A 19,768-nucleotide genomic window follows, 5' to 3' on the forward strand; every position below is an offset into this window, starting at 1 on the left:
AGGATATTGGCAAGTATAATAGAGACCTACCGCTCAGCTCTAGGAGGGGCACCAAATTTTCGACCTTTGATCGAGATGAGGATGGGCATCCTAATTATAATGTGGCAAAGGAAAATGAATTTGGCTGGTGGTTCGATTCTAGGTGTCTTCTAATTTTGTTTAACCCTTTTTGATCTCTAACAGAATATCTCTAAAATAACAGATATTCCAAAAAAAATATTTTTTGTTAATAATCTTTTTTAATTGGTAGAATTGATCACACTAGAAGTATGAATACTTATGTATTAACGCTGATCCAAAAAAAAAACTAAAGGCAACGAAAGCCATTCTGAATAGCTTTTGGATAGTGAAATATTGTAAAACAAGAAAGGAAAGCTAACTTAGGGCTGAGTCGAAGTTTATATAGCCTTGCAGTTTAAACCGGATATATGTGTATCTCAAGAATCGGATATAGTTGGCCGGTCCATTATGATACAAAATCTGAAACAAAAGTACCAAACTTTTATCTTCAAGAACACTAAAGTTGGTATTTTGGTAAAATGTTGGTAATGTTTTTATGTTGGTAAAAACCATTTCCGATCGTTCAGTTATATGGCAGCTATAAGAATGCTATAACACCGAAGTTATAGCATTTCCGATCAATCAGCCATATGGCAGCTATAGGATATAGTCGGCCGATCCCGGCAGATCCGACTTATACACTGCGTGAAAAGGAAAGGGTTTGCGAAAAGTTGCAAGACGATAGCTTTAAAACTGAGAGAAACAATATAAAACATATTGTTAATACACTACAATATGGACATTATAAAATATAAGAAAAAAGATTAGAAAATAAGCTGGATGAAATTGAATCAAATATTTATGTGTATGAACAACGAATAAAAGATATAGAAAATTGTTCTCAAAATAATGAAATTGAAAAATTTAAGCAAAATACAAAATAATTATGGTGAATATGAAATGTTTTATACAGAGTTAGAATTAAATTTACAACTACAGCAATAATTTTATTTTCATTAGAAGATGTAGGAATTGATTCATCATCATCATCCTCTACATATAAATGTAATGGTATGGTTTGTATGTAATCAATACCACCCTCTACAAAAATTGTTTCATTTTCTGAAGAACTTCTAGGAATACACGGTTCAGGATGAGTATCATCAGAGTCATCAGAATCATCATCCCTACCAAGAGATAGATTATTTTCCTCTTCTTTAACAATGTTTTGTATCTCTGATAAAATATTATTAATATTTATATATAAAAAAAAAATTCTATACTAACTAGTTTTAAGTTTGGCTGAAGTATTTGATTGAAATTTATTCACATTCTGTATTGGATTTTACAAAACAAGATTATTATTTTATTTAATTATAATAATTTTATAAAAAACAAGAAAGGAAAGCTAACTTCGGGCGGAGCCGAAGTTTATATACCCTTGCAGTTAAAACCGGATATATATCGCAAACATCGGATATAGTTGGCCGATCCTTATCTGAATAGGAATATATAATCCAATTTATTACAATACAAAATCTAAAAAAAGTCCCAAACTTCTATCTTCGAAAATACGAAAGTTGATATTTCTACCAAATACCATTTACGATCGTTCAGTTATATGGCAGCTATGAGATATAGTCGGCCGATCCTAATGAAATTTGGTAGGTTGGATAAACTGATTAAAAATAGAATCTGTATTAAATTCCAGCTTTCTATCTTCAAAAACACGAAAGTTGGGTCATTTCCGATCGTTCAGTTATATGGCAGCTATAGGATATAGTCGGCCGATCCTTATGAAATTTGGCATGACGTAATGTTTTGCCAAAAATAGCTCTCATGTCAAATTTGAACTCTCTAACTCTAAAAACACAAAAGTTATACCATTTCCGATCAATCAGTTATATGGCAGCTATAGGATATAGTCGGCCGATCCGGGCCGTTCCGACTTATATACTGCGTGCAAAGGAAAGAAGGGTGTGTGCAAAGTTTCAAGACGATAGCTTTAAAACTGAGAGACTAGTTCGCGTAGAAACAGACAGACGGACAGACAGACGGACAGACGGACAGACGGACATGCTCATATCAACTCAGGAGGTGATCCTGATCAAGAATATATATACTTTATAGGGTCGGAGATGTCTCCTTCACTGCGTTGCACACTTTTGACCAAAATTATAATACCCTCTGCAAGGGTATAATTAAAGAACAATTATAGTAGAGTATTTATTAATTTTTTTTTATTTTTTAAATATTCATATATTTTGAATTATAAAACTATATCGCTATTAACTACTTTAAAATCGTTAATATCATTAATAGGTACTTTATCAGTACTTATTTCATTTTCCATTTTATCCATATATTCATTCAATAAAATGGATTCAATTTCTCTTTTTTTGTGAATATATAAAGAATTTAGACGTTCTGCAACGTCTATATCAACTTCATGAACTTGTGGTGCATCATTAAAATACCCCACTTCTACGTCTTCCTCTTTCTGTTTTTCATTTATTTTTTATCTGCATCGTTAGATATCTTTGTATATAATTTTCTGTCCCTACGTCTTTCTTCAGCAATTGCTGAATGAGATAGAACTTCAGCAAATTCAAAACAATTAATTTTTAATAATGCTAGAGAATTTTTTAATGTTCTTGTATATATATAATTAAATGTTTGTACCATAAGTTTTCAATAAAAAAAAAATTATCTTTATTTCTTATATTCAACTGGTTACAAATATTTTTATTTGTTGAAGAACACCAACCTACTACTTGTAGATATCAAACTAAACTCAACTCCTAAGTGTTTATTCTAATTGAGTGTGTTTTATTGTTTAGGCTGAGAACTTTCCCGATTGGACTTTGGATTCTTGCTTTTGAATTTGTTTTTGGCTTTGGTCCCGAAATTTGTTTTTACGATTGGGTTTGGGGATCTGAATTATGGGAACGTGCTGAATGCATGTTTCCCTCGGTCTGTTTAGTCTGAGGATTTGTTTACGAATACTTTTCCATCCTCAATTATGTTTAGGTTTGATTTGGTTAGGGATCATATTCGGTGCATTTACCTATTTGGATTCTAAGTCTCAAGGGTAAGTTCTGACAAATACTTAATGTGTATGTGTGAGTGTGTGGGTGTGTAGACATGTACATAGTTTATGTATGATGCTATGGATATGTCACTATATTATTATAGTGACATTTGATGCCTACTTTGGCATTCTTATAGTCAATAGTAAAAAATCTGTTTATTCCTCTTCTAGCTAAGTCAATGTGACCGCCTATTTTTTGTTCATTTTCAATTAATTTCTGCTTAAAATTTTCTATAATTGCTTTCTTAGTTAATTCTATTTGGGAACTATGGATATCTTCTGTGCTCTTTAATTTGTGAGTCGCATTTCTTTTTATTGGCACTCTTCTAACTAGCTGAAGATCATTTTCAATATTTTCATTTTCTTGAATTCCCATTATTAATTGGGTTCATTTTCGTTAATACCCAAACCTATGTTTGGTGAATTATTTTCGAATTCATTATTATTATTTATTCCTAAAACTATTTTTGGGGGAGTTATAAGGATTTCACCTACATTTTCATTTGCATTATTGCTTTTATTATTAATCATTAATTTTGTTAAATCTAAAATCTTTTTGTTATTCTCTTTATTAATAGTTTCAGTTTCTGTTGCTGTTGTTGTTGTGGTTTTTTTTTTTTTTTTTTTTTTATATCTTTGATTATATTATTTTTTATTGTTATTATTTCTCTATTACTGCTATTATTTCCTATTTTTCCTACTATTTCTTGCTATTTTTCCACTGACTTGCGGAGAGCGAGCGAGCGCACGTCCGACCCGACCGAGCGCCAACAAACAACTAATGGCTCGGGGGGGAAGGACTCGCAGGAACTGGCCAATGGCCAAAGTGGCAAGGATAGGCCAAAGTGGTCAGAAGCCAGATCCTAATACAAAAGACAAACTAGGTGCTGCGCAGCAGCTACTGAGGGTCCATTCCAGCATCATCAACCACTATGCTACTTTAAAATGTCTTAGTGGGCTATTGTTGTTTTACAAAAATATCAAAATACAAAAATACAAAAATTTGTCCTTTTCAAATGTCACAATACGTGCATGTCAACACTCCAACCAACCAAGAACAGCGTCCCATTACCATGATTATTCGGCAACATTTTTGCGCTGTCTCGGAAGGCGGGTGAGGACTCACAACGTTAGGCACGAGAAATTAGACTTAAAGGATATTAGTTATACAATTTAAATGGAAATTAGTTACGTTACTCTTCGTTATTTTGAGTGACTGACGTTATAAATGATCCTAGTTAAACATGGCAAATACAATACACAAGTACAAAAATTAATAAATGTTTAACATAATCCAACGAAGAAAAAGCCGGAACGGAGCTGTTGCTGGGGCACAACAGGACACTGGACGTTTATAGTGCCGGAAGGGCACTGGGGACCGCGTTCATTGGCAGCCAAGGCACACGGGAGGCGACATCTTCTATTTCAGGAACGCTCGATGCCGCCAGGGGGCCATGACGCACTACGGAAGGCATGGCAGGTGCAATGGCGGGTGCGTTCCAGTCGCGGCATAAAACATTGGAGGGTCGTCCCTTCATTGCCGACTAGGATGCTCGGAGATCCCCCTTGGGCCGACGATGTACTGCGGAGATTGGCCAGGGGTCCAGGGTAGGCAAATTCCGACAATTGCTGGTGAAATTGGCGCTATGGTGGATGGCAGAAAGATGTCCAGATGATCCAGAAATCCCTCGAAGAATCCAAGTAGCTCCAACGTGGCCGGAACATTGGAGGGTCGTCTCATCACTCCAATCCGGGTAGGTCCAGAATCAGTCCGAGATCCCCCTTGGGCCACATATGTGAAAATTAGCCAGGGGATCAGGGTAGGCGAATTCCCATCATTGTCGAGGTGCTCCAGATGCTATAGCGAATCGGCAAAATGACCTAGTACGTATTGTGCCAATTTTCCATGCAGATCAAAATTATTTGGAGGAGAATAGTTGCAGATGAACTCCAGGTGTGGCCAGAAACATTGGAGGGTCGTCTTTTCACTCCATAAATGTTGCTCCAAGATCCCCCTTGGGCCACGGAAGGGTGAGAAAATTATCCAGGGGATCCAGGGGTGGGTCACTTAGGCAGGGACTCAAGGATGGCGCACTAATTGGATGGCGAGAAATACATATAGTTATCCCACAGTAAATCCAAATGACTCCAAGGTAGCCGAAGCATTGGAGGGCCGTCTCGTCGCTGCGTCGATGATGCTCCGAGATCTCCCTTGGGCCACCAGTTTGAGTGGGTAAACTGAGGGTCCAAGGTGGGTAAAATTCCAGTATTGACGAGGTGCTCCAGGTGTTGAAGGAGAGTGACAAGAAATCCAGGTATCTTGCGGGTTTCCAAGCTGCTCCAGATGAATCCAGGTAGCTCCGAGGTGGCCAGAGACATTGGAGGGTCGTCTCATCACTCCAATAGATGTTGTTCCGAGATCCTCCTTGGGCCACGGGTTTGTGAAAATTGGCCAGGGGATCAGGGTAGGCGAATTTCCAACGATGACGGGTGCTCCAGGTGTTGAGGAGCGTTGGCAAGATATACAGGTGAGAATCTTGCAGGTTTCCAGACTGCTCCAAATGAATCCAGGTAGCTCCGAGGTGGCCAGTGACATTGGAGGGTCGTCTCTTCACTCCATGAATGTCGATCCAAGATCCCCCTTGGGCCATGATTATATTGAAAATTGGCCAGGGGACCAGGGTAGGCGAATTTCCAACGATGAACGGTGCTCCAGGTGTTAGGGAGTGTTGGCAAGAAATCCAGGTAGGAATCTTGCAGGTTTACAGTTGCTCCAGGTTGATCCAGGTGAGTCCAGGTGAGTCCAAGTGGCCGAGACATTGGAGGGTCGTCTCATCACTCCAAGAATGTTGTTCCGAGATCCCCCTTGGGCCACGGTTGAATTGGAAAATGGCCAGGGGATCAGGGTAGGCAGATTTCCATCATTTTCTGGGTCCTCCAGGTGTTAAGGAGGGTTGGCAAGAAATCCAGGTACGCATCTTGCATGTATCGGGCTGCGAGTGTGCTGAGCAGCCAGTTGAGTTATTCCCATTAGTTCAGGATGCTTCAAGAAAATCGTCGGCGAAGGCAAAGCATCTGGGAATAAATTTCTTCATATAGAACGTATTGTTTCGGATGTTGGAGAAATATGGAGGGCATCAAGGTGGGTGATTATCCATGATTTAATCACCAACGATGCCAATGGCCAGTTTTACACTATTTAATAATAGCTACTGGCAACCAAATGGAGAAGTGCGCGGTTCCTGGTAAGTGTAGTTTTCATCGTCAGACGGCTGGAATCCGGGCAGAATTTAGGGCTCCAAATGGCAACTTCAGGCATCCACATGTATTTATTTGTTGATTCCCAGTTGGCACAGCGACTGGAGACCTGAATATAAAAAATTATTAGTAGGCTTCAGGTATCCAGAAAAAGTATAGAAACCAATGGGATTGGACGCTGGTATCCAGAAAGTACTATTTAATGATGAATTCCGAATGAGACTGTGAATGGAATCATGTATAGTACGATTGTGATGAATTCCGATATAGGACAGCTGCATGGTATTATTATCCAATTGGGGATTATTTGACAGTGGAATGGATCCAGGAATCTTAGCTGGGATCCAGTTTGCAGATGCTGAGATCCAGGTAAGTTGGATTCCAGGTACAGACGATGGATAGCGTCCATGGGTATAAATCATAACGAAGTCCAGATGTATAATGTGGCTGGGCCGTCAGTAGTCGATATCCAGGTGAAAAATGAATAATGGTTGGCTCCCAGGTGAAAATAGTTGGATGTCAGTAGTAGTGATCCAGATAAAATAGAATTCCAGGCAAAACGATGGCTGGCATCAAGTTGAGTAAAATAAACTAGATCCAGATGTAAGCAGTTGGAATCATGGTTGGGATCCTAATGTGATAATTATTCGTCAAGGTGGGATCCAGGTAAAATAAAGTTCCAGGCAAAAACAGTAGCTGGCATCAAGTTGAATAAAATAAACAAGATCCAGACATGAATAGCTGGAATTTTAGTTGGAGTCCAAATGGAATAATTATTTGTCAGTAGCTGAGATCCAGGGTGAAGTAAGTTCCAGACAGACCCAGTAGCTGCATCAAGTTGAGTAAAATAAACTAGATCCAGATATTGCAGATTGGAAACGTAGTAGAGATCCAAATGGAAAAATCATTCGTCATCAGCTGGGGTCCAGGTAAAAAACTTGAGCTCCAGACAAAACAGGAGCTGGCATCGAGTTACAGTAGTAGGCCATGATCCAAGTGGAATAGTAGATGATAACCAGGCAAGTATAATTTGTTATCAATAGGCGAATTTATTTTATTTTATTTATTGGCCGGCCGGAATCCATTATTCGTATTTGTATAAATTATTTGTGATGAGTTATTGGCAGCAGCTGATTTAAAATCCATGGAAATTTTTTAAAGAGTATATATGAAGTCCCTCGTTGCTGGCCAGGATCCATTGCACATATGCCCGAAAATTCAGGCAGCTATGTACCTACTTGTAGTTGGCTGTATGCATACATTGGGGTAGGTTAATGAATACATGTAGTGTACAACCCATATTTGTTGTGTTTTAAATACGGCAACCAGTGGCGATCAAATGTCAATTTTTTTTTTTTTTTTAAAAGATTAAATTAGATTAATGCCATTAATTTGTGTCACTTGTTGCTGGCCCAAATCCATTATACATGTGCGGAAACAAACACGCAGCTATGTACATACTTGCAGTTGGTTTCTACATACATTGGGGTAGGTAATGTATATACATGTAAAATGCCATTGTTTTGATGTCTTTTAGACTGCGGCAGCAAGTGTCTGATTCGGATGGCCATTTTTCTTCCAGATGATTAGTGCCATTAATTAATACCACATTTTTCTGACCAGGATGTACGTACAGCCAGGCAGTTGCGTACATAATTGCTGGTGGTTAAGTACATACATTGAAGGTGATGTATGTACATATGAAATACATACATATGTTATGTTATGTGCAAGAGTGAATGATTAAAATGCCAATTTTTATGATGATTAGAGGTGATTAGTGTCATTATTTTATGTCCCTTGCTGTTGGCCCAGATCCATGGGTCGTATGCGCATACATTCAAGCAGTTATGTACATACTTGCAGGTGGCTATGCACATACTTAGGGGTAGGTTTTGTGTGTACTAGAGGTCTGCATGAATACAGTCAAAGCAGCATTTGGCACTCTCACTCAAAGTTCTGACTGACTGAGTGAGACATTGAGTAAAACGGTTTTGGCAAATGTGGTAAAGGCATGAGTAAAAAATTTACTCTATCCGAACGGCGACGCAATAACCAAATGAGTTTTGTAACCGAGTACTCGGGTTAGTTGTGCGTCGCATTTGTGACGTCAAATTTATTTTTTGTTTTTGTTTTTGTGTTGCTTTTCAATACAAGAAATAGAAAAATAGAAAGGCATGGATTTATTATTATATATACATATGTATGTATGTCATTTATTTAATTTTTCATAACAGAATGCAAAAACATAATTTTTTTTATTGTATCTGCATTGTTAGCAATAATACATCGCTTTTCAGAAATTAAATTTCTAGCATCTGAAAAGGCTCTTTCAGGTAGCTGCTTGCTACCTGCTTGCCGAGCTGCTTGCAGGTATACAAAAAATTGTGCAACTAGTTATAGCTTCTGCTCTAACTGCAATGAATGACGAGAATGTCAAAATTTTATCCGAGTACTCAAAGCGTTTACTCTGCATTCACTCATTCTATCCATTCCACATTGGTTTGAATTTCACTCATTTCGCATACAACGAAAACAACCCTTACCAATCCGCAATTCACTTTGTTGAAACGGTTTGGCACGCTCAATTGCGACTTAAACTTATTGTACTCAAATAACCGAAAATTTTGAGTGCAATCATGCAGACCTCTAGTGTGTACATATGAAGTGCACATATTTTGTGTGTTTTGCTGCGGCAGTTCGCTGATCCAAGTAGCCATTAGTTAGTAGAAGATTAGTGCCAGTATAACCCAAGTTGGCCACAGACTGAGCCAACTGGGAGTGAGCCAATAGAAAGAAGACAAATACTCAGGAGAAATGGATGGCAACATAATCTTATATTATAGTAATATTTTAACAAATAATAATATGAGGTTCTCTCTCTTCATTAGAGAATGGCAAAAAGTGGCTAAAACTAGGATTAATGATCATGAACAAAAACGGATGGCATATTCGGCCAAGTCTACTCCGCGTCATGGAGCTTTAAAAAGGAACATAAAAAGAAGAAATAATACGGGGATTCCGGTCCCTAGTCCTTGTCCAGGTCAGCGCTCATTTGTTATCGACTTCAGCCTCGTCTGGGGTGTCCGCCCTTGTCGTGGAAAATAACTTGCAAAAGGTTTCCCAGAGGGCAACCATAGAATCCTGTACCGCATGCAGCCTGGAGAGTATTTCAAGGAGGATTCCGTCTGCACTGCTGATGTCATTGACGTCGATCCCATATGGTTCGGCTGTGAGACGCCGCATCTGTTGGAGTACTAGGTCATATATTGTCACCTCCACAATTGGGGCTGGGCAGGTCCCATCCGTTGATGACGATGGCATGTCTTCGTTGCCTTCGCCAGGGCCTGGGTTGGCGTCCGCCGCAGCGCTCGGCATAGGCGGTGGTTCCTGGGCCGCTTGAATTGGCTCCTGGGCTGCTTGAGCTGGTTAAATGGCCGCTTGTATTGGTTCATTGGCCGCTTGTATAGGTTCCTGGGGCGCATTTACTAATTCCTGGGGCGAATGCGGTCTTGAGGCCCGTCGACCACCAATGCCAGCCATTTCACGTTCAGCCATCATGCTTTGAAGATGCTCCGCCCTCCTTTTGCGACGTTGGTATTCCGGGCATCCTTTGTAAAGGGCCACGTGCCGACCCCCGCAGTTACAACAGCGCGATGGGTCGGCACGGGTCTTGGTACAAGTGGTGGTCGCATGGGGGCGCACTTCATACATGTGAACGGGCGCCGACACGTGGCCTGCGTGTGGCCGTACACCTGGCACCGGTGGCATTGAGTAAGGTAATGCCGCGGGAGAGTCTCCAACTCAGCCCGCATCCTGTCTCCGATGGCGTCTACTGGCATTTTTTGACTAAAATCCAGCGGTGTCAATCCAGCAATCAACTATTCGGTATGCAAGTTATGGAATTCATTATTATTGTTTATGTTAGTATTGCTATACATACAAGGGTCTGTGGCAGTCACAAATATATATTTTTCTTTAATTTTTTTAATCAGGACGCTGACTTGGCCACGATCTGCAGATTTAGTGTGATCGCGATAAAAAATTCGCCAATCGACCAGGGTTGGAGTGCGTAATTGGGGACGGTATGCACGAGTAAGTATTCATAATAGAATAAAAGAGTTATGTACATAAAGTGACGCAGACTATGGGAATAATTTTATTTGGCACAATTAATATAGAGTAATGTAATTCCAGTTGGGTAAATAATTTTTCCAAACAGAATAATGGCCAATATCCTGATGGGTGCGAAGGATTTGTGGGTTGCCAGGATCCCAACTGGGCAAGGGTCCAGGTGAGTGTGAATTCTATCCAATGAGGCCAGTAGATAATGTCCTAGTAGTTATAATTAGAGTTGGCCAGTTACAGAAGTACAGTTTTTTTTTTTATTTAGCTAAGTGTAGCTAAAGCCATGGCTATTGGCCCAATGGATTAATGGCTGGCATCCAAATAAGTGCTGTGTCTCCAGGGAAATCAAAGATTTACTGTCCTAATTACTTTATAGAGAAGAAACCTTCCAGCCAGTTCCTTCCTTTTGTCCTCCTCATCACGCTTTTTAATGGCCATCTCTTCCAAATGCCGAAGAAGAGTAGGAGGCTCAGGATTAGTCACTGTAAGCCCATTAAATTTCTTCCTATTGGCCAAAATATGTGTTTCAACATGCTTGACGTATCTGGTCCGAGATTTAACCAATCTTTTGGGGATATAGGTGCAAACACCCAGATTGCGTACTACTGGATTATCATGGGTGAAAAGACATGTTGCAAATCTTTCGCATTGGGCCAGATAAATCTCTTCGAGAGTTTTAATATTGTTTTTAATAAATAAATAAAAACTTGTTGCTTTACCTGTTTCTATTCCTGTTGCTGTTGTATCTGTTGCTGTTGTATCTGTTGCTGTTGTATCTGCTGCTGTTCCTGTTGCTGTTGTACCTGTTTCTGTTGATGATGTTGTTTCTGTTTCTGTTGATGGTGTTGTTGATTCTATTGTTTTTGTATCTGTTGCTGTTGATGGTATTGTTAATTCTATTGTTTTTGTTGTGTCTATTGTTTTTATATCTGTTGCTGTTGATGGTGTGGTTGTTTCTGTTGCTGTTGTTTCTGTTAATATTTTTTCTGTTGTTTCTTTGCTAGTATTACTAGCATTTAATTGTTTTGATTTTAACTCACTCACTATCTCACTATCAATGTTTGTATTATTTTCTGGTCGTGTATTATTTTGAGTTCCGTTTAGATTAAGGAAAATTTGTTTATCTTCCAAAATGTCAAATTTAAAATCGATTTTTATAATTTTTTGTAATGATAGAAAGTTTATGAAAACTCCCACCGTATTATTATTCACCGAACTTTGAATAAATGTCGATGAATTCTCATTTATAAGCGGTAACATAAAATTATTATAAAACGGTTTCATTTCAATTAAAATAAATTTAAAAAAAAATACACAAAATAAAAAATAAATTAATTTTTTCGAAATAATTTTTCTTTCAGTTTTATCTCACACACGCTACGGAAGTATTTAGTTGAACCGTTTTCGGGTACTGAAGATTTTTGAAATTCATTCCACCCTTTATATAGAATAGATTTGTACACATACATATAGGCTTCAATGACGTCAATGCGTAAATTTTAATTGCCCTATGCTTGCAGATGTTTTAGTGTCCTATTAAAACGTTCCACAATAGACGCTTTAAGAGGACTAAATTTTGAGTAATGATTAATTTCATATCGTTTCATTAATTCTCCAAATTGTTTATTGTAGAATTCATTTCCATTATCTGTTTGTAAATTCTTTGGTACTCCACGACCAGATTTTATTATTTTTTCCATTGCTTTTGTAACTTCTCCTGCATTTTTTGATTTTATTGCTTCAACCCATCCATATTTAGAAAATGTATCTATTACTGTTAACAATTATCTATACCCCTTATTGGATGATGCATATGCTCCCATTTCAACCAATTAAATGATGGGCGATGTAGTTCATTTACAATATCTCGTTTACTCATATCTTTATTTTATTTGGTACAAATGTTTTCTTCTCTAAAGATTCAGTTTCACTTTTTAATCTTGCGGTTGGTTTAATAATGATATTGAAAATATTACTTTCTATTTTATCTATATCCTCCACTATCTTATTAATAGTTTTTAGGGAATAAATTTCCAATTTTTTAGAAATATCAATCACTTTATTTTCAATATGATTGATTTGAGATCTGAATGTATAGATTTGTTGTTTCTGTAGTTGATTAGAAATTTGATTAGATGTATTTTGTACTACTTTACTTATTTCATCATCAACATAGGATTTTGTTACAATATCATCTTCATGTATGGGGGGTAGAGAATATTTAAATCGTTTCCTCTGAACATTTAAATTTCCATCATAGTCATTAAGTATACTTTGGAATTTTTCTACACCTCGTTTTATGTCCCGTGAGTGCTTGTTCTCATTTAAAAAACAACCAAACTTATCAACTGTCATTTTAATTATAAAATAAATAACGACAGAATGGTATATTTATTTATGATCCACATTAATTACTACAACTTCGTCTTTATTTTCACGACTTGCAAATGGACTTTTTTGAAGAATCACTCCATCTATTTCTATATGCTCAGAACGAACGGGGTGTGGGGTGTTCTTAATATGTTTGTTTAAATAGTTATTTAGATTTTCCGGTCTAATTCTGGACGTAAGGTATACTTCCTGTGCCAGAACTTGTGGAATCATTTCACACATTTTTTAAATGTGTAGAAACCACCCAGGTTATTCATGGATGGTATGGAGAGCACCTATCATCCTGTGCATGGGCATATGATGATTGTAAAGTTGGACCGGACACTTGCAGATGTATGCATGTTCAAAAGAAGGAAGAAGATGCCTTAAAATTCATGGAACGATATATTCATTTATTTAAAAGACTCGATGGAAACTAATGTACCTCAAATATGACTATGAATAAAAAAAAACAAAACAAAAAAAATAAAATGGCAATCTACTGTGAAAAATGCAACATTACCCTATCGGGTAACCAGACATGGAGCCACCATCTGAGGACGGAGCAGCATAAAAGGAATGTGATTGAAGCTGTGGATGGACGAATCAAAAAAATTTCACAAGGATTCACAGCGAGAATAGTCCATAATGTTTTTGAAAATGTAAATACTCATCCATCTAAATTTATGGAGGAAGCAGGAGAAGCTTTCCTACCTCACCTCTAACCTTTATTGCAGAGCTATTCCTCGATAAAAATAAATTTCAAACTATTCGGGGAATATGCTCTTTTAAAGGAAGATAGAGAGTGCTTTAAAATAAAGTCATTTCAGAGCAAAATGACAATTTTAAGTGCGTACTCAGATCTTGAAAATGAGTACGCACATCATATGGAAAAAAATTTTGGCGAGGATGGAGGACTTCCAAGAAAAGGATAGTGGATGTACTTTACTCCATCTAAATCGATTGGAAATGAATATTAATAAATATTCACCTATAAGAGGATCCTCCTTTATCAAAACACCAGTAGTCTTAGAAAAGAAAAAGGCAATAATAAATGTGCAGAATATTAATGATGAATTTTTTTTTAAATGGAGTATAATTGCAGCATTAAGCAATTTATCCAAAAACGCACATACAGATGATGTAGCTGATAAAAGATGTAGCCAACACAAAGTAAGTATATCGGATGATATCATTCATGTCAATGGCCACACAATTTTTCTGATTTGGAATTCCCATTGAAACCAACGGAAATCGGGAAATTTATGAATAATAATAGTGATCTCAGTATCACGTTCTTCGTCTTCGATGATAGAGTTATTTTTGGCCCCATTTTTTACCCTCCCGAAATGAGGGTAAATTCAATAAATTTACTTCTGTTAGAGGAAGGGTGTAAAGCGCATTACACATGGATAAAAAATTTATTCAGGTAAGTTTTATTATTATTAAGCTAACATTATTATTGTTAAGAGGAGCCCTAAATAAATAGGTCTTACTCCAATGAGCTCCTTATGGAAACTGATTTTATTTGGTAAAGATCTCTTATAAGTACGATACATGAGAATCTTAAATCTATTTAAAACTACTTGTCAACGCACTGCACGCTGACCTGCTATGCGACCCTTTCTCCAGTGCGATAAGCGCACCACTTGAGTACAAATTTTTGTGTAGGCTGCAGGAGATCGGTTTTAAATTATGCTGTTTGACTCGTATTTCATGGGTCCGATCCCTTGAAACTCTAACTTAAGAATTTCTATATAAAATAGTGTTCAATGCTTGAACAATTATATATATATGTCAAATCATGTTCGATGTTGTTGTTCTTGTTTTCGATTGCGGCGCAACGAGTTTCAGCCTTGTACACACTTCAAGTTCTGGTACGCAACTGCCAGCGTCTAATTCTCTACCTCCTGTGCATACTACCGAACCTCGATCGGCGACAGCGACACAACGCTGTCGCCTCGCTACAAAGCGACAACATCCTAGCAACGGTTGCCTGGCAACCTGGAGGACTCTGGGACACGAAAATGTGTATTCGCACACACACACACATACATTCGCCGACACGGCAATCCTGACCCTAACACGACCTCGTGTAGAAAATAGCAACATTCGAATTTTCTTTCTTTCTTTTAATTATTAGACTGAACATTAAATAGTTTCATAACAAAATCCAATTTTCTTATCTTAATTCATAACAAATTATCATATTGACAGTTTCACAAAACAGTATTCAGTTCCATAACTATAATTTTTTTCATCAATTCAATTTAATTTTCTTTCTTTCTTTACATTTCTTTGTTTTTCTTCTTCTTTTATATAATCCATTCTTCCTCATTATTCACTCTTATAGTCGCATAATCAAATACCCCACACGCCATGATCAAAACAAACAATATGTTTTGCACTTGTGCTTGCATTATATTTTATGGACTCAGTACTCTGCCATTTTCATCGGCCAGCAGTACAACTTTGTCACCCTTATTGGTGTACTTCATTTTCTTCTTCAATACTCTCAGTATTTTCATTTTCACTCTTTTCTTCAATACTCTCAATATTTTCATTTTCACTCTTTTCTTCAATACTCTCAATATTATCAATATTTTCATTTTCACTCTCTTCTGTAGCGGTTACGTTTCTTACATCTAAATTATTATAATCATCGTACACATTTAGCTCTTCGGGCACTTGCCCCTCTGGTAATTTTCTTAAATCCTCATGTGCATATTTATAATTTCTTTTATTAGTTAAAGACTTTAAAATGTACCTGTCACCTTCCAGAACTTTTACTATTTCAAAAGGCCCCCTAAATTTTGGACTTAGCTTAGTCTGGTGTCTTTCTTCGCTCTTAAGTAATACGAAATCTCCTATTTTGTGCCTTTTTACTTTTGCCTTATTCCTATCAAATCGTTCTTTATCATAAGCTGCACTGGCTAATACATTCTTTGCAGCTTGCACTCTTACGTTTGGCAAATCAATAAAATTTTCTATATCACTAGGTGGAAGTAATCCCAATGGGCGTGCTACCTTTCCCAATAACATTTCTAAAGGACTTGCTTTCGTAGTGCGATTGGTTGTACAATTAATTGCCAACTGCACCTCTCCCAACACATCCTGCCAAGACTGTGTTCCCGTTTCAACCGCCGTTAACATATTCTTCAACGTGCTCATAGTTCGCTCCACTTGACCATTAGCTCGACTTGCACCAGTGGCTATCAAATGCAAGTTTATTTTTTGATCTGAACAAAATTGACTGAACTTTGCGCCTGTAAAACACCTCCCCTGGTCAGCTATTATTCGGTTTGGTACTCCAAACAATGAAACGGCAGATTGAACGGCCCTTATACAACTCTCACTGTCCAATTTAAGACTATGACTACGATAGACATATTTGGTAAGCGCGTCTATCTGAACAATAACATACTCCTTCTGATCACTCTTGCCACTTAATTTTCCTGTGATATCGATGTGGATAGTGTGCCAAGGAATAGTGACTTTTGGTATTGGATGTAATTCCGCCTGTATTTTTCCTGAAGTGGATTTTGACATTTTACAAGTGATGCAGTTGTCGACAAATTTTTTTACGTATTTTGACATATTGTCAAACCAGTAGAAATCGTAAGTTTTATCATGTACGTCAAATTAGCGTCGCTCAGTTAGCGTCGAAGTGGAACGGTGGAATTGGAACACAGCAACGAATATTTTGTTTTTCAATTATTTCCGTATTCAGCCACTAAATTTAATCAAATAAACACTAGAATTGTTAAGAATTGAATAAACTATTGTTTTTTCTTACTTTGAGCGGGTTCTTCACTATTTAAGAAGCTTAAAAATGGGGTTGAAAAATTGCCCCTACACTGTATTGAGCATTATCTCAGAAATAAGAGGATGCGCCAATAAGCGCGATACACCAGCTTATAGCCCGTTCTTTTGAGAATATGCCCTGAAAATTTCATTAAAATCGTTCCCTACGTTTTGGAGCAAATCGACTAAAAGTGGACCAACCCGGCTAACAGCCCATACAAAAATTACCCCAAAAAATTGTTTTTAAAATTGTGAAGCTCCAAGAGGATGCGCCAATATGCACGGTAGTGGAGTCGATGTAGGACCTTTTCAAGTATATATGGACCAAAAATCATACAAATCGTTCCCACAGATTTTGAGAAAATCGAATTACAGTTTCCCATATAATTTGAACTAATAAGAGGAGCGCCAACCAGTGAACCGGAACCAGTCCGCAAAAAGTTCATTGAACTAGTTTAAAAATACTATATGGCTCTGTTAGACTTATTAAGTCCTTCACAGAGGATGCGCCATTATGCACGGTATACCGTTGAAAAGCTTATTTTATACAGAACATTATAAGACAACTTTTATTTAAATCGCTCCCACAGATTTAAAGAAATCAAGTCCCGAAAATTTCAGACCCTGATTCACCAACACTGGCCATTAACAGCATCACATATTTCTGCGCTGCCTAACACGGCGCTAGCCGTTATGGAATTTGAATGCCCCCCTAGCTTTTTTTAAAGAGGATGCGCCATTATGCACGGTATACCACGAGAAAGCTAATTTTTAGCCCATTCGAATGGTACCAGTGTCATTAAAATCCTTCCCACAGATTTTTAGAAATCAAGTCCCGAAATTTTCGGGACCTGGTTTGCCAATACTGGCCATTATCATTTTTCCGTGTTTGCACGCTGCACAACACGGCAGCCGCCATTATCTATGTTTGCCTTTTTTTAAAGAGGATGCGCCATTATGCACGGTATACCACGAGAAAGCTAATTTTTAGCCCGTTCGAATGGTACCAGTGCCATTAAAATCCTTCCCACAGATTTTTAGAAATCAAGTCCCGAAATTTTCGGGACCTGGTTTGCCAATACTGGCCATTATCATTTTTCCGTGTTTGCACGCTGCACAACACGGCAGCCGCCATTATCTATGTTTGCCTTTTTTTAAAGAGGATGCGCCATTATGCACGGTATACCACGAGAAAGCTAATTTTTAGCCCGTTCGAATGGTACCAGTGCCATTAAAATCCTTCCCACAGATTTTTAGAAATCAAGTCCCGAAATTTTCGGGACCTGGTTTGCCAATACTGGCCATTATCATTTTTCCGTGTTTGCACGCTGCACAACACGGCAGCCGCCATTATCTATGTTTGCCTTTTTTTAAAGAGGATGCGCCATTATGCACGGTATACCACGAGAAAGCTAATTTTTAGCCCGTTCGAATGGTACCAGTGCCATTAAAATCCTTCCCACAGATTTTTAGAAATCAAGTCCCGAAATTTTCGGGACCTGGTTTGCCAATACTGGCCATTATCATTTTCCCGGGTTTTGACGCTGCCCAACACTTATGGCGCCATTAAAAAAAGAGCTCATGTACGTACATACATACATACATATATAGAAACTACTATATGTATGTATGCTGCCATGTGTTTTCTATATATGTATGTATGCTGCCATGTGTTTTCTATATATGTATGTATGTATGTACGTACATGAGCTCTTTTTTTAATGGCGCCATAAGTGTTGGGCAGCGTCAAAACCCGGGAAAATGATAATGGCCAGTATTGGCAAACCAGGTCCCGAAAATTTCGGGACTTGATTTCTAAAAATCTGTGGGAAGGATTTTAATGGCACTGGTACCATTCGAACGGGCTAAAAATTAGCTTTCTCGTGGTATACCGTGCATAATGGCGCATCCTCTTTAAAAAAAGGCAAACATAGATAATGGCGGCTGCCGTGTTGTGCAGCGTGCAAACACGGAAAAATGATAATGGCCAGTATTGGCAAACCAGGTCCCGAAAATTTCGGGACTTGATTTCTAAAAATCTGTGGGAAGGATTTTAATGGCACTGGTACCATTCGAACGGGCTAAAAATTAGCTTTCTCGTGGTATACCGTGCATAATGGCGCATCCTCTTTAAAAAAAAGCAAACATAGATAATGGCGGCTGCCGTGTTGTGCAGCGTGCAAACACGGAAAAATGATAATGGCCAGTATTGGCAAACCAGGTCCCGAAAATTTCGGGACTTGATTTCTAAAAATCTGTGGGAAGGATTTTAATGGCACTGGTACCATTCGAACGGGCTAAAAATTAGCTTTCTCGTGGTATACCGTGCATAATGGCGCATCCTCTTTAAAAAAAGGCAAACATAGATAATGGCGGCTGCCGTGTTGTGCAGCGTGCAAACACGGAAAAATGATAATGGCCAGTATTGGCAAACCAGGTCCCGAAAATTTCGGGACTTGATTTCTAAAAATCTGTGGGAAGGATTTTAATGGCACTGGTACCATTCGAACGGGCTAAAAATTAGCTTTCTCGTGGTATACCGTGCATAATGGCGCATCCTCTTTAAAAAAAGGCAAACATAGATAATGGCGGCTGCCGTGTTGTGCAGCGTGCAAACACGGAAAAATGATAATGGCCAGTATTGGCAAACCAGGTCCCGAAAATTTCGGGACTTGATTTCTAAAAATCTGTGGGAAGGATTTTAATGGCACTGGTACCATTCGAACGGGCTAAAAATTAGCTTTCTCGTGGTATACCGTGCATAATGGCGCATCCTCTTTAAAAAAAGGCAAACATAGATAATGGCGGCTGCCGTGTTGTGCAGCGTGCAAACACGGAAAAATGATAATGGCCAGTATTGGCAAACCAGGTCCCGAAAATTTCGGGACTTGATTTCTAAAAATCTGTGGGAAGGATTTTAATGGCACTGGTACCATTCGAACGGGCTAAAAATTAGCTTTCTCGTGGTATACCGTGCATAATGGCGCATCCTCTTTAAAAAAAGGCAAACATAGATAATGGCGGCTGCCGTGTTGTGCAGCGTGCAAACACGGAAAAATGATAATGGCCAGTATTGGCAAACCAGGTCCCGAAAATTTCGGGACTTGATTTCTAAAA

General features: G+C 38.1%; 1 long non-coding RNA gene across 2 annotated transcripts; it reads left to right on the top strand.

The window, feature by feature from the left end:
- Nucleotides 1–7,323: 7,323 nt before the first annotated feature.
- On the top strand, nucleotides 7,324–10,432 carry LOC138925557 (uncharacterized). 2 transcript variants are annotated; one of them, XR_011441802.1, is made up of 4 exons: nucleotides 7,324–7,615; nucleotides 7,887–8,039; nucleotides 9,241–10,272; nucleotides 10,345–10,432. It is a non-coding gene; the product is annotated as an uncharacterized lncRNA (long non-coding RNA). The 2 variants fall into 2 exon arrangements; XR_011441801.1 differs by having other exon boundaries at nucleotides 7,887–8,034.
- Nucleotides 10,433–19,768: the final 9,336 nt, after the last annotated feature.

The sequence above is a fragment of the Drosophila bipectinata genome, chromosome XR (assembly GCF_030179905.1).
Source record: "Drosophila bipectinata strain 14024-0381.07 chromosome XR, DbipHiC1v2, whole genome shotgun sequence".
Classification (NCBI taxonomy): domain Eukaryota; kingdom Metazoa; phylum Arthropoda; class Insecta; order Diptera; family Drosophilidae; genus Drosophila; species Drosophila bipectinata.